We start from the raw sequence: 13,023 nt of genomic DNA, 5'->3' as shown, positions 1-13,023 counted from the left end.
ATTTAGCTGAAGCTCAATGCTTGTCGAACATTTTGATTACTTTACTGTATTTTCTTTTTATCAGCTTCATCCTCAAATCGGGAATGAGTTGAAAATGTCTAGGACTTGCGATCCACTCACTGTTAGAAACAGCGCTATTTTTCACTGACGGCTTCGAGGTCAAAGGCAGAGATATATAATTCAAACTGCTGTTTGAAATTTCGCCAGTTAACATCAACTTTTCTCAATGTCCGAAATTGCCATGGAGTTTGCAAACCTTCCATCTTGCTTCAACTGGACAGTTCTTCGACGTTACTTGCTTCAACGAGGTCATTGAGATTGGAGCCTGGTAGAATTTATTTTTTCTTTCTTCACAAGTTTTTTGCACAGAGATTTTTTTTTAACATTTCTTCTCTCGCTAAACCTTTCTATTTTACCTTACCAAGTTCTCCTGGTACCATGTGATGTTCTTTAATTTCTGGATAAGGATGGCTTTGATGTGTAGTGTTCAACAAAGAACATCAAGCTATGTTGATTAACAGAGCTAATTTATTAACACTACTTAAAACTAGATTTGAATGTCTTACTAAGATACAAAGTTTGCTAAATAAACGAAACTATAATTCTATCTACAGATCTCCTGAACACACAAATACTCTCTATCCCGCCTAATCACCTACTCCCAGAATCAAGGATGTCACGTGATCTATGTGACTGCTCTTGATCACCATCTGGTGGTTAGATGCATTGACATAAAATTGTTAACCCTTCATTTATCACACAATATCCATATTGTCACAAGACTGTCTACTCCCTAATCACCTACTCCCAGAATCAAGGATGTCACGTGATCTATGTGACTGCTCTTGATCACCATCTGGTGGTTAGATGCATTGACATAAAATTGTTAACCCTCCATTTATCATACAATATCCATATTGTCACAAGATTGTCCAGTATTTTCTGTTTTTGTTTCAGATTCCAGCATCCGCAGTAATTTGCTTTCATGAGTATGGGTGTCCTCGCTAGGCCGCTGTATGTTATCTGTCCCTATTCAAACAAGGAAGGATCGACCACATTGCTGTAGACAGCAGTCACATATCTGTCCAAAGGGTTTTTGCAATCCAACTGTTCTGCAAAGCAAGCCTGCGATGCATACTTTCAAAGGGTGGTGACAATCTGTTGACCGAAATGTTCAGTTTCCAACATCCATTTCCAAAAAAACAAATTTCTTCAAGAGTAAACTTTTGATTTCATCAGAATTGATACATTAGGAGACGAGAGAAGGACATAGATAGAATTGACAAATCTCTACATTTTGGCTTCTGCACTTCAGCTCTTGCTTGTCAGAATATGGTTTGGTTAGCTGGTTTCTAATGACCTGAAAACAAGAATAGATCACAGTTTGTTACTTTCCCCATTCCTGCTCTCTCAAAATTACAATGCGTTTAGATCTGTATGGAGGACCACTTTGTGAAGTGCTGTGAAAGTAGAGCGGCATTCAGAAGGATAATGGTCCAATTCATCTCAACATTTTCTTGGGGGTTCTAGTGTCACAGGTTTCGGAAACTGAAGAACTTGGTTTTAACTGGCAGTTGGTGGTTTTCACAAAATAATTGAGGTGGCAGCATGGTAGCACAGTGGTCAGCACTGTGGCTTCACAGCGCCAGAGTCCCAGGTTCGATTCCCACTTGGGTCACTGTCTGTGTGGAGTCTGCATTTTCTTCCCTGTTAAGTGTCCAGACACTGTATTCGGAAATGGCAGGCAACAGAGTATAAACAAGCTAATGGTCAAGAGTATGGAGCTTGGAAGTATTGTGCACTGGGAGGAGGGCAGTATAGAACTTCGAAAGGACATATATAGGTGGGTGGAATAGATGGTCAGGTGGCAAATGAATTTAGTGCAGAGAAGTGAGAAGTGATTCATTTTGGGAGGAAGAACAGAGAGCCAATACAATACAGGGAATACAATTCGAAAGGTGGTGCAAGAGCAGAGGGACTTGGATGTATATTTGCATCAATCTTTGAAAGTGACAGGACAAGTTCCGAGAGTGATTAATAAAGCATATGGCATCCTGGGTATTATCAATAGAGTACAAAAGCATGTTAAACCTGAATAAAACACAGGTTCAGCCTCAACTGGAGTATTGGGTCCACACTTCAGGAAGGATGTGAAGACATTTAAGGGAGTGAAGAAAACATTCATGAAAATGGTTCCAGGGATGAGGAACATCGGTGGTGAAGATAGATTGGCGAAATTGGAACTGATCTCCTTGGAGAAGAGAAGGTTGAGAGGAAATTTGATGGAGGTATTCAAAATCACGCAGGGTCTGGACGTAGTAGATAGCGGGAAACTTCCTATTGGAAGGATCGAGAACCAGAGCACCCAGATTTAAGGTAATTTGGCAAAAGAAGTAATAGTGACATGAAGAAAAACAATCTGTCGCAGTGAGTGGAATGCCTGAGAATGTGGTGGAGGCAGGTTCAATGAGGGCATTCAAGAGGGAATTGGATTATTATCTAAAAAGGAAAAATGCAGGGCTATGGGGACAAGGCGAGGGAGCGGCATTCGGTGAATGTCTCCTTCAGAAAGTTCGCACAAACACAACAGGCCGAATTATCTCTTTCTGTTCTGTAACCATTCTATGATTCCGTTCAAGGCAATCAAGTGCAGTCCTATTCTCCAAAGAAAGGAGGAGACCAGATTTAACTGATGCGTATAGCATGGTGGAAAACCCTAGCTGACTTAAGCAACAAAGAAGAACAGACTGGAGCTTTACTAAAGTTGGACAGGCACATTTATGAAGAGAGCGATGAGTGTCCAAAACAGCCAGGCGACGATTCCCATAAAAGAGCAAGGTGGGTAAGTTTGAATATAATTTTAAGAGCAAATCCAGAGAATATTTTTTTAAAATTTCATCCTTGTGGAAATGGAGCACAGGATCCAGTAGGTCACGTTTAAAAAAATATCAATTAAGTTTAAATTGACCTGCCTGGATCAGTAAGAATCAGTGTAAATGTAGTGATGAGCCAATTAAATTCTGTGGAGAGAAAGAGAAGCTGGAAGCATTCTTAAAACAAAGAAGGTTAAGTGGGAATTAACAATGCGGTTTAGAATCATGAATTATTTGGATCGAATTAATGAGGAAAAACTGTTCCCACTTCAAGTGGACGGATCATTAACCAAGAGATACAGAGGAAAAATAATTAGCAGCAGAAGCAGAGTGGATTTTGGGGAATTTATTTTATGTAATTAGTTGTAATCATCTAGAATGCAGACTTCCGGTGACAGGGATTGTGCTGAGTAGTCGCACATCAGGTTGCTCGCCTCCAGAACACAGCAAACTGGGCACTTTTCGCTGAATTTAGCCCGGAAAATCAGGATCATTCATCCCTTCACCCATGAAGACAACAGAGAGGAAATGAAAGCCCAGAAGCAGTAGCTATTGAAAAAGCCAAAAACAGCGGAAAAGGGCAGGAGCAAGCGGGTCGACGGACCCTGAGGTGACGGGTCCCTGGCGACCCCTGAGAGAGGGAGACCAGCAACCCAGACAGCGCCCCCCACCTCCTCCCGCAACTGGAGATGCTTGGAAGATGTTCCTAACTAAGGAACTGACCACAATGAAGGACGAGATCAAGGTGGAGATCCAAACAGGGATCAAGGTGGCAGTGGCGGAGGCACTGGTCGCCTGGGGCTGGTTAGCACACAGCTAAATCGCTGGCTTTGAAAGCAGACCAAGGCAGGCCAGCAGCACGGTTCAATTCCCGTACCAGCCTCCCCGAACAGGCGCCGGAATGTGGCGACTAGGGGCTTTTCACAGTAACTTCATTGAAGCCTACTTGTGACAATAAGCGATTTTCATTTTCATTTCATGCAGACGTTGCTTGACAGGATGGGAAGGAGGCTGGAAGCCCAAGGCAAAACAATACTAGAACTTAAAAAGGCATCGACGGACCAGAGCAACCGGATCGTCACCATGGGTGTCGAGATAAAGAGGTTGGTGGCGACCCGGGGGAGCCTGAAAGGGAAGGTCGAGGACCAAGAGAACCGGTCCAGTTGACAAAATATTCACCAGGAAATTGAGGGCAGAGACCCAACTGACTAGATAGCCAAGATGTTGGGCACCCTGGGTTGGAAAGGTAGCTTCCCAAAGCTGCCGGAGATCGACAGGGCCCACGGGTCGCTCCAACCAAAGCCCAAGGTCGGGGAGCAACCAAGAGCGATAATAGCGAAGCTTCACAGATACCAGGATCGGAAGAGGGTCCTGCGTTGGGCTCGGCAGATGAAGGCAAGCAGCTGGGAGGGACACAAGATAAGGGTATACCAAGACATTTATAGAATCATAGAATTTACAGTGCAAAAGGAGGCCATTCAGCCCATTGTGTCTACGCTGGCCCTTGGAAAGAGCACCCTATTTAAGCCCACGCCTCCACCCCATCCCTGTAACCCAGTAACTCCACCTACAGGACATTCTGGAGGGGGAGGGTGAACAGCCAGTTGTCGTGGTACATGTCGGTACAAACGACATAGGTTAAAAAAAAGGGACGAGGTCCTAAAAGCAGAATACAGGGAGCTAGGAAGGAAGTTAAGAAATCGGATCTCAAAGGTAGTGATCTCAGGATTACTACCAGTATCGCGTGCTGGTCAGAGTAGAAATGACAGGATATATTGGATGAATACATGGCTGAAGAGATGGTGTCAGGGGGAGGGTTTCAGATTCCTGGGGCATTGGGACCGGTTCTGGGGGAGGTGGGACCTGTACAAACTGGACGGGTTACACCTGGGCAGGACTGGGACTGATGTCCTCGGGGGGCTATTTGCGAGAGCAGTTGGGAAGGGTTCAAACTAATATGCCACGGGGATCGGAACCTATTCAAGGAATCAGAGAAAGAGGGAGCAAGGACAAACAGGTAGAAAAGTGAATGAGAAAAGAGATAGGTGGCGAAACCAACGGCAAAAATTCAAACAGGCCAAAAGAGAAAAATATTGGGAGCAAGACAAACAAGGTGAAAAAGACAAACTTAAAGGCTCTGTGCCTTAATGCACGGAGCATTTGCAATAAAGTGGATGAACTAATCGCGCAGATAGATATAAATGGGTAAGATATAATTGGGATTACGGAGACATGGTACAGGGTGACCAGGGATGAGAACTGAATGTCTCAGGGTTTTCAGTATTTAGGAAGGACAGACATGAACGAAAAGGTGGTGTGGCACTGCTGGTTAAAGAGGAAATTAACACAGTAGTGAGAAAAGATTAGCTCTGACTATGTGGAGTCTGTATGGGTAGAGTTGAGAAATACCAAGGGGCAAAAAAACATTAGTGGGTGTCACACATAGACCCCCAAACTGTAGTGGTGATGTTGGGAATGGCATTAAACGCAAAATTAGAGATGCTTGTAATAAGGGAATATCGGTGAGCATGGGTGATTTTAATCTTCACATAGATTGGGCAAATCAAATTAGCCACAATGCCGTAGAGGACGAATTCCTGGAGTGTATACGGAATGGTTTTCTTGACCAATATGTGGAGGAACCAACTAGAGAACGGGCCATCTTAGACTGGGTACTGTGTAATGAGAAGGGAATCATTGCCAATCTGACTGTGCGAGACCCCTTGGGGATGAGTGACTATAACATGATAGAATTATTTATCAAGATGGAGAGTGAAGTAGTTGATGCGGAGACTAGGGTGCTGAATCTTAATAAAGGGAACTATGAAGAAATTAGACTGGCCTTGATAGATTGGGGAGAGTTACTTAAAGGTATGACAGTGGATAGGCAATGGCAAACATTCAAGGAACGCATGGAGGAACTACAGCAACTGTGCATTCCTGTCTGGCACAAAAGCAAAATGGGTATGTGAAGAGAAAGAGATTGGTAAAGAGAAATGTAAGTCCCCTACAGACAGAAGCAGGGGAATACATAATAAGGGACAAAGAAATGACTGAGCAACTGAATACATACTTTGGTTCTGTCTTCACAAAAGAGGACCCAAATCAAATACCAGAAATGTTGGAGAATTAAAATTTTAGTGAGAGGGAAGAACTGAGGGAGATCAACATTAGTAGAGAAATGGTGCTAGGAAAATTGATGGGATTGAAGGCGGATAAATCCCCAGGGCCTGAGAATCTGCATCCCAGAGTGCTTAAGGAGGTGGCTCTGGAAATAGTGGATGCATTGGTGGTCATCTCCTGGGATTCTATAGACTTTGGAACTGTCCCTTCAGATTGGAGGGTACAATATTCAAAAAGGGAGGTAGAGAGAAAGCAGGGAATTTTGGTCCAGTAAGCCGAACATCGGTAGTGGGGAAAATTCTTGAATCCATTATCAAGATCTTTATAGCAGAACATTTAGAAAGCAGTGGCAGGATCAGAGTCAGCATGGATTTATGAAGGGGAAATCGTACGTGACAAATCTGTTGGAAATCTTTGAAGATGTAACCAGTACCAGTGACAAGGGGGAGCCAGTCAATGTGGTATGTTTGGACTTTCAGAAGGCGTTTGACAAAGTCCTGCGTAAGAGATTATTGTGCAAAATTAAAGCGCATGGGATTAGGGGAAATGTATTGAGGTGGATAGAAAACTGGTTCGTAGAGAGGAAACAAAGTAGGAACTAATGGGTCCTTTTCAAATTGGCAGACAGTAACTAGTTGGGTGCCACAGGGATCAGTACTGGGGCCACAGCTATTCACAATATATATTAATGATTTGGATGAGGGGACAAAAATGTAACATCTCAAAGTTTGCAGATGATACCAAGTTGGGTAGGAGGGTGACTGGTGATGAGGATGCAGAGATCCTACAGCATGATCTGGACAAGTTGGGCGAGTGGGAAAATCAATGGCAGATTCAGTATAATTTGGACAAATGTGAGGTTATTCACTTTGGAAGCAAAAACAGGAAGGCAGATTACTACCTGAATGGCTGTAAATTGGGAGAGGGGAGTGTGCAGTGGGACCTGGGTGTCCTTGTGCACCAGTCGCTGAAGGTAAGTTTGCAGGTGCAGCAGGTGGTAAAGAAGGTTAATGGTATGTTAGCCTTCATTGCGAGAGGTTTTGAGTACAGAAGCAGGATTGTGTTGCTGCAATCATACAGGGTCTTGGTGAGGCCACACCAAGAATATTGTGTGCAGTTTTGGTCTCCTTTTCTGAGGAAGGATCTTTCTCTCGAGGAAATCCAGGGATGGCGGAACTGTCATATGAGTGGCGATTGACTAGGTTGGGATTGGTCTCGCTGGAGTTCAGAAGAATGAGGGGGAATCTCATAGAGACTTAGAAAATTCTAACAGGACTAGACAGGTGTCATGAGAATGTCGCTTTAAGAAATGGTTAGCTGCTCATGTGACTGCAGTGATGTCAGAGTGTGGGTGGAGCTGAGCTCTGGTTCTGCTTTTTAGTTTCACTTTGAGAAAAAGCTTGGGTGTGTCTGGGTTTTCCAGTGAGCTGCAGCTGGAGTTAAACAAAGATCTCTGCCATCCAAAGACTATCTCTGGATCATTTGGTGAATTCAGAATTATAAATGTTCTCAATAGTGAATGTGAGCCTAATATGCTCCTGTTTAAAGGTTTGTTAAGTCTTTTTGATGTTAAAAGGACAGCTTAAAGGATTACTTAGTGTTGTATTCTTTGGGGGTTATCTTTGAATTAATAGTTGCTGAGATATTCACTGTTTGTTTTAAAAAGGTTAACTTGAGTTCATAGAATAAACATTGTTTTGTTTTTAAAAATACTGGTCCATTTCTGCTGTACCATACCTGTAGAGTGAGCCGTGTGCTCCCCATACCACAATCTATTAAAAGTTGTGGGTCAGGTGAACTCCATGATTCTCTAAACCCTGACCCATAACACAGGTCGATGCAGGGAACATGTTACCAATGATAGGTGTGTCCAGAACCAGGGGTCACAGTCTGAGGATTCAGGGTAAACCATTTTGGACAGATATAAGGAGACATTTCTTCACACAAAGAGTGGTGAGCCTATGGAATTCATTACCACAGGAAGTAGTTGATTCTAAAACATTGAATATATTCAAGAGGCGGCTAGATATAGCACTTGGGGAGAATGGGACCAAAGGCTAAGGGGAGAAAGCAGGATTAGGCTATTGAGTTGGAGGATCAGCCATGATCGTGATAAATGGCAGAGCAGGCTTGAAGGGCCAAAAGGCCTCCTGCTCCTATCTTCCATGTATCTATGTACGGAACCTTTTTGGACGCTAAGAGCAATTTATCATGGCCAATCCTCGTGATCTGCACATCTTTGGACTGTGGGAAGAAACCAGAGCACCCAGAGGAAACCCAGGCAGACACAGGAAGAACGTGCAGACTCTACACAGACAGTGATCCAGGCCGAGAATCGAACCTGGGACCCTGGAGATGTGGAAACAGTGCTAACCACTATGCTACTATGCCGCCCATTGAGGCGGACGTAGCAAAGTGCAGGACTGAAGTCGGCCCTGTACAAAAATAATGTTAAATTTGAGATGTTATTCCCAGCCAGGCTCTGGGTGACATACCAGAAAAAGGAACATTAGTTCACAACCCCGGCAGAGGCGACGTGTTTGTCCATGCGAATGGACTAGACAAAAGGCAAATGAGGCAGCGGCAAGGAAGACTCAGAGAGAAAGCCATCGAAATGGACAGTTATGTGCGGGACTGCACTGCTTCGCTATGAGTAAGGGAACTAGCTCATAGGAAGGAAGGGACAAGGACAGCAGAGCGCAGGGGAGGGTGAAGAGGAGACAGAGAGGACACCAACGAAACGGGCTTAGGAGAGTGTCAGAGGAATACCAGGAGGGGGGCATCACACTAGCTGGGAAAGCTAGTACCAGGAAGCATGAGAGAGAGGGGGGCTGTGGCACATTTCCCAGTGGGGAGAGAGCATCTGGAGGGAGGGCGGGGGATGGTGGTGGGAGAAGGTAGTGAGCAGAAATAAAGGGAGGGTTCAAGAGGACAGAGAGGGGGATAGAAGAGGGAATAAAGACCAAGGGGGGAACACAGCGATAAAGAAAGGAAGGGCACTAGACTGGCTTCAGCTGGTCAAGTTCGGAAAGATGGAACAAGCTGGCACCATAAGCAGCCACTCTGGAGGGTCCCTAAACAAAGGGAAACCCCTGCGTGCAGGGATGCATCCACCAGGTAAGTATGGTTGATCCCGGCAGCAGGCCCGAATCCAGGAGTGGCAGCACGGTAGCATGGTGGTTAGCAACATTGCTTCACAGCTCCAGGGTCCCAGGTTCGATTCCCGGCTTGGGTCTCTGTATGTGCGGAGTCTGCAAGTTCTCCCCGTGTGTGCGTGGGTTTCCTCCGGGTGCTCCGGTTTCCTCCCACAGTCCAAAGATGTGCAGGTTAGGTGGATTGGCCATGGTAAATTGCCCTTAGTCTCCAAAATTGCCCTTAGTGTTGGGTGGGGTAACTGGGTTATGGGATTATGGGGATAGGGTGGAGGTGTGGGCTTGGGTGGGTTGCTCTTTCCAAGGGCCGGTGCAGACTCGATGGGCCGAATGGCCTTCTTCTGCACTGTAAATTCTATGATTCTATGAGTGAGGCAGCTGAAACGTTGGCAGAGGGTGAGGCAGCTGGGGCAGCAGGATTGAAGGCAAAGTGTACAGCAGTAGAACTGAAGATAAAGTGTGGAGCAGCAAGACTGAAGACAAAGCCTGGAGCAGCAGGACTGAAGACAAAGTGTGGAGCAGCAGGACTGAAGACAAAGTGTGGAGCAGCAGGACTGAAGACAAAGTGTGGAGCAACAGAACTGAAGATAAAGTGTGGAGCAGCAAGACTGAAGACAAAGCCTGGAGCAGCAAGATTGAAGGCAAAGTGTGGAGCAGCAGGACTGAAGACAAAGTGTGGAGCAGCAGGAGCAGTGAGACTGAGGTCAGTGCTTGAAGCAGCTGGAGCGGCGGGGTGGGGCCCAGAGCACGAGGCAGCCGAAGGCGGCATGTAGAGGGGTCGCCACACGTTGGGTGACTCCTGCTTGAGGCCTATATGGTTTTTTTTCTTTTGGGGAATTTTTAATGCCCGGTCCTGGGAGCAATTCATGAAGGACTAAGAACCGACAAAGAGGCGAAAGATGTCCAAAACTCAAAGGAAAACAGCAGCGAGGAGGAGAAAGAATGAGAGCTCGCCATCGAGCGTGAGGACCAGCCCGGGGGCTGTCAAGATGGTGGAGGCCGGGCTGCTGGGTGGAGCCACACTGCTTACAACAGAGAAGATGGCTGGTGGTATCTCTGGAGCTCAAAGCAGTTTGCAAAGCATATGGAGGTGATGAGAAAGGAGATGGTGGTGGCACTGAAGGCGATGGTAGAGGAGGTAAGCCTCTCGGTATGAATTGGACCAAGCTCATCGGTCGCTGAGGCCTAGGCCTAAGTTAAACGAGCCGCCAAGGGCAGTGATAATCTGTTTTCACAGATATCACATGAAGGAGAAGGTATTGAACTGGCCAAAGAAGGAGTGGGAGGTGCAATGGGCTGGAGCCAAGGTTCATATCTATGAGGACTTGACGCTGGAACTGGCAAAGCGGCAAGCGGCTTTCGACCGAGTGAAGGCGGCATTGTACGACAGTGGAGTGCGGTTTGGAGTGGTGTATCCAGCAAAGCTAAGGATGACCTACAATTCCAGAGACTTTTATTTTGAGACGGTGGAGGTGGCGGAGGCATTTATGAAGGCAAAAGGCTTGGGACGCAAGTAAAGAGTGGGAGAATGTGGGCTGGTGTAGCACAGTGGGCTAAACAGCTGGCTTGTAGTGCAGAACAATGCCAGCAGCGCGGGTTCAATTCCCATAGCGGCGTCTCCGAACAGGCGCGGAATGTGGCGACTAGGGACATTTCACAGTAACTTCATTGAAACCTACTTGTGACAATAAGCTATTATTATTATTATATATGTAACTTTGAATAATGTTCCTACTTCATACTGTTATAGAGATTAAAGATTTTTTGTTGTTGTTCTTTGTAGCTTTGAATAATGTTCTTCATGCTGTGAAAGAGGTTAAAGATTTTTTTTTTAATAAATATTTTATTGAAAATTTTTGGTCAACCAACACAGTACATTGTGCATCCTTTACACAATATTGTAACAACACAAATAACAATGACCTATTTTATAAACAAAAAATGAATAAATAATAAATAACAAAAATGAAAACTAACCCTAATTGGCAACTGCCTTATCACAAGTAACACTCTCCAAAAATATAATTTAACAGTCCAATATATAATTATCTGTCACAACGACCTATACATATTATACAGTATATATTAACAACCCTGAGAGTCCTTCTGGTTCCTCCTCCCTCCCCCCCCTCTCCCCCCCCCCCCCCCCGATCCTGGGCTGCTGCTGCTGCCTTCTTTTTTTTTTTAAATAATATTTTATTGAAAATTTTTGGTCAACCAACACAGTACATTGTGCATCCTTTACACAACATTATAACAATACAGATAATAATGACCTTTTTTATTTAAACAAGAACAAAAGAAAACAACAACAAATAAATAAATATTAAATAACAAAAATAAAAACTAGCCCTAATTGGCAACTGCCTTGTCTCAGGCCACACCCCCCCCCCCCCCCCCCACCCCCCACACCCCAAGTTCTGGGCTGCTGCTGCTGCCTTCTTTGTTCTCCCCTATCTATCTTTCCGCAAGATATTCGACGAACGGTTGCCACCGCCTTGTAAACCCTTGAGCCGACCCCCTTAGGACGAACTTAATCCGCTCTAACTTTATGAACCCCGCCATATCATTTATCCAGGTCTCCACCCCCGGGGGCTTGGCTTCTTTCCACATTAGCAATATTCTGCGCCGGGCTACTAGGGACGCAAAGGCCAGAACATCGGCCTCTTTCGCCTCCTGCACTCCCGGCTCTTGTGCAACCCCAAATATAGCCAACCCCCAGCTTGGTTCGACCCGGACTCCTACTACTTTCGAAAGCACCTTTGTCACCCCCATCCAAAACCCCTGTAGTGCCGGGCATGACCAAAACATATGGGTATGATTCGCTGGGCTTCTCGAGCACCTCGCACACCTATCCTCCACCCCAAAAAATTTACTGAGCCGTGTTCCAGTCATATGTGCCCTGTGTAATACCTTAAACTGAATCAGGCTTAGCCTGGCGCACGAGGACGACGAGTTTACCCTGTTTAGGGCATCTGCCCACATCCCCTCCTCAATCTCCTCCCCTAGCTCTTCTTCCCATTTCCCTTTTAGTTCGTCCATCATAGTCTCCCCTTCGTCTCTCAATTCCCTATATATATCCGACACCTTACCGTCCCCCACCCATTTCTTTGAGATGACTCTGTCCTGCACCTCTTGTGTCGGGAGCTGCGGGAATTCCCTCACCTGCTGCCTCGCAAAAGCCCTCAATTGCATGTACCTGAATGCATTCCCTTGGGGCAACCCATATTTCTCGGTCAGCGCTCCCAGACTCGCAAACTTCCCATCCACAAATAGATCTTTCAATTGCGTTATACCTGCTCTTTGCCACATTCCATATCCCCCATCCATTCCCCCCGGGGCAAACCTATGGTTGTTTCTTATCGGGGACCCCCCCAGTGCTCCGGTCTTTCCCCTATGTCGTCTCCACTGTCCCCAAATCTTCAGTGTAGCTACCACCACCGGACTCGTGGTATAGTTCCTTGGTGAGAACGGCAATGGGGCTGTCACCATAGCCTGCAGGCTGGTCCCCCTACAGGACGCCCTCTCTAATCTCTTCCACGCCGCTCCTTCCTCCTCTCCCATCCACTTACTCACCATTGAAATATTAGCGGCCCAATAATACTCACTTAGGCTCGGTAGTGCCAGCCCCCCCCTATCCCTACTACGCTGTAAGAATCCCTTCCTCACTCTCGGAGTCTTCCCGGCCCAAACAAAACCCATAATACTCTTTTCTATCCTTTTGAAAAAAGCCTTCGTGATCACCACCGGGAGACACTGAAACACAAAAAGGAATCTCGGGAGGACCACCATCTTAACTGCCTGCACCCTCCCTGCCATTGACAATGCTACCATGTCCCATCTCTTGAAATCTTCCTCCATCTGTTCCACCAACC

The sequence above is a fragment of the Scyliorhinus torazame genome, chromosome 10, assembly GCF_047496885.1.
Source record: "Scyliorhinus torazame isolate Kashiwa2021f chromosome 10, sScyTor2.1, whole genome shotgun sequence".
NCBI lineage: Eukaryota > Metazoa > Chordata > Chondrichthyes > Carcharhiniformes > Scyliorhinidae > Scyliorhinus > Scyliorhinus torazame.
This window is presented reverse-complemented; position numbering follows the sequence as displayed.